Source organism: Adiantum capillus-veneris, chromosome 21, assembly GCF_014529385.1.
Source record: "Adiantum capillus-veneris isolate H3 chromosome 21, ASM1452938v2, whole genome shotgun sequence".
In the NCBI taxonomy this organism is placed as follows: Eukaryota; Viridiplantae; Streptophyta; class Polypodiopsida; order Polypodiales; family Pteridaceae; genus Adiantum; species Adiantum capillus-veneris.
In genome coordinates, this window is record NC_140951.1 from 53,178,226 (window position 1) to 53,181,762 (window position 3,537).

The following is a 3,537-nucleotide window of genomic DNA, read 5'->3' on the forward strand; positions in this document are numbered from 1 at the left end:
AACATATAACATTTTTGCAAAATATAGCGCACAATCTGCATTGTGCAAGGGATGGCCATAAACCTCCAAATAAATCCTCTCAGCGTTATCTTTGATACCATCATGGTTGCACTTCGAAACCTTCCACCTTCCTTTCTTGATCTCTGCGTCCTCACATGGCCATATTGTCTTGATCATGTCCTTTGTCACTTCTTTATTGATCTCTTTCCATTGCATATGGTTTGGATTTGCCCACTTTGAGAGTTGGTGATCAGCAGTACGCGTCGCTTGTTGTACCGACATGCCGTGTGCCAGAGACTTCATGCACTGAAATGCATTAACAGCCGCTTGTTGTTGATCATCAGGTAATGATTGGGTGCCAATATCTTGTTCTTGATTGGCCATTTTCTCTTAGAGCTGCAGTCAACAGATAGACAAATATTCAATATCATTGGCAAATATATGAACTCACTCATTGGGACGCTTCGCGGAATCCACTAAATCAAACCACAATAAATGCGACTAATTGAACCACAAGGCAAATTTGAAATACTGACAGTTAAATGATAAATTTGAAATGACTAAAGATAATTGACTCAATTAGGTGAACCACTTCAAAACAGATAATACACTTCAATAAAAAAAAGAATACACTTGACAAGACATGTACATCATAGAAATGTTTAAATCGGATAAAATGATGGTGCAAGTTCAACAAGTGGATGTTGGACAGGGTTAGGGTCTATCTTTAAATGTTCTTTGAAAAATATCAACACGTCAGAAGCATTCCTTCTTTGGTCTTGCTCTTTTAACTTCATCCAACAATCTACTTTAATTCAAATAGCCCTCATAACATCTTCATCCGGGTGGTGAAAAACTTCTTCTCGAAAATAAACTTTTTTAGCTGCACTCCAAAAATCTGCCAGCATGTCGAATAGATAGCCCAATGCATAAATGTCGCTCGCTTTTGTGGAAACCAAAATGGGCTCTCAATGATTTTTTAAACCAAAAGCTCTACGAGCAATTGAAAAATTATGTTTTGAGCCACACATGCTTAACAAGATTAGGTGCATATTTATCACACATAACTTGTACATCCTTGTACATTCGGGGTTGTCAAATGTAAGAGAGCAGTGCATACTATATGTCAGCTTCACTTTGATGAGAAAACAATCCAAGATTTCCACTTGTTTACGTGACCCTGTGGTATTATCTAAAAGCTGCAAGAGTATCCTGCATGCCTAGCCGATTGCAATTAGGAACATTGGATGCTGAGCTTGAAAGAAAACAACAACAACATCAACAATCCAATGCTAAGATTTGAAGAAAGAAAATAGCAATAACATCAAGGCAATTTTAGCTCAAACTTATAAAAGAAGAAAACTTCAAAGTTGCTGGGCTTTTCATTTATATCAGACAGAAAAGTTTCATATACATGAATGTTTGAGGCTGAGGTAAAATAGAATATCAAGAAAATCTTATGCATCAACTTGCTGCCAAAAGGAGATTGGAATGAACATCAAAATACATAATCATCACCATCAAAAAGCTAGCCTAGGAGGGGTGTAGCTACACATAGGACATTGTCTAGAAGCCTTGCTTCGATGCATGCATCACGAAGCACTTGAATGCATCAACAATTTGTTTGAGTGATGAATTGGACTCCTCTTCCAATGCCAAGCGTTTTCTATTAAGTGCCACTGCCTCTTCAAACTCATCCTTTGTCAACTCCATGATCTCATCATCATGCTTTGTCCTTCTTGCATCTATATTGTCCATGAGTGAGATGAGCTGCTTAGTTGTGCGTTCCAACTCTTTCTTCAATATCGACATCTTGTTGCTTCTCTTGCGCTTTTTTCCAAAAAAGGACTCCTCATTCATGACATTTTTGTCTTCTTTCTTCAAGCCACTGGCCTGGCTTGGTGAGACAATATAATCTCCTACACATGAAATAAAACATTACAAAACACAACTATGAGAAATTGCTCATGTTCAAGCATTGTCAAAAACCAGAGAACTTTAGCTAATTAGCTTACCTAAATTTTCTTGCAACAATGTCACCAGGGTGTAGGGTTCTTTCTTTTCCTACACGATCAAGCATGGTTGAATAAAAGTCTTGAAAAAACTGTGAGGGAGCTTCATGCCTTCCCGTTGGTTAGCAGACATATTCTAGTAGCTATCACAACCAGATGGAATATGTCGCTCATAGTCATGCACCTTCTTGAAAAGTGTTAAAATCCGATATCCGTCAAAAGAGACATTGATTAGCTGAGAAAATTACACCATGTTGGACACAATATTTTGAAATAAATTCCCATTGCTCATCTCCCGTCTTGAAAATAGCACTCATATTGCCATCTTTCATGTCTTCAAATAGCTTTGCACGTGCATCTAATAAAGTTATAGCTTCCTTGATTGTCCAATTTCTTGATGCAAAAAACATGTAGGTTGAATAGGCTTTCCACCACCTCAAGAAGCTTCCTGTTGAGCCATTGTAGAGGTGATTATTAGCACATGGTTGGCACTTATATGTGATATTTTTGGGGGAGTTCCAAGGCAAGGTGGTTGAGAGGCTTTTTTTGGAACTCTCTTCCCCTTAATTTGAGTGTTTGACTTGTTCTTTCCTGATGTGACTTGAGAAGAATTTTTCATATCTCCCAAAGGAGTATGTGATGCTGTCAAACCCTTATAGGGAGCCTTAAGATATTGCATTGGCTCAACATTGGGAAGTTGCAATGCTGGACCTGAGTATTAGGTGCTTTGGGAAAGATTTAATTGCCCAAGGCCAACTTGAGAGAGGTAGTGCTGAGCACTTTCATCCATAGACTCTAAGGATAACAATGATTGAAACCCGCAAGGCTGAGAATATTGACTGCAATGCACAATTTCATCGTCCTCACACCACTCCATGTTAAGATTAGGAGTAAATGTTTCCATTTCTAAGTGCCTGCAAACACACAAAAAAACGTAGAAGTACAACAATAGATCAGTAAGTACTGCAAGAAAGGAGTTTGAATCTTGCTTTGAAGGTTAAATATGAGTCATAAATGGTAGAGAAGGATTAGGCAGAGTGAATCAAGCAATGCTTCTTAATGCAACGTGAAGAAGGCGGTATGTACGTACCTTGTGAGCTCTTGCAATGGCCCTGAATAAGACCAGGAAAGCAAAAGACAGGGAGAATGCGTGAAAAAAAGCTACATTTTTATATAATAGTTTATTAGAAGGTCCTCTTTTAATATCTTTTTATTAATAATTAAGCAGGGCCACTGCCCCTCGTGTAGTGGGGAAATCCAGTTGTCATAAAAATAAATATCTATCCAACCCAAATGATTTTCTCATATTAAACTGATCACTTAATGTGGGAGAATACACGGGAACAAGGGTTAAGATATAGACATGTGCTTATAGATCTATCTCAACACGGGGCCAATGGTTAAGGGGCCCAAATGAGAGATGGTCTATCAAAGAGCAAGGCTAACCAATGGAGCATAAGACCTTAGGGTTAGCTTCATTGAAGACCTCCAATAATGTGTGTAAAAGTCCTTTGACCTTAGGCAA

The 3,537-nt window shown here is 38.3% G+C and overlaps 1 pseudogene; it reads right to left on the minus strand.

Annotated features, from left to right (window-relative positions):
• Positions 1-1,566: 1,566 nt before the first annotated feature.
• On the minus strand, positions 1,567-2,916 carry LOC147430961 (uncharacterized; annotated as a pseudogene).
• Between the last annotated feature and the right edge of the window lie 621 nt (positions 2,917-3,537).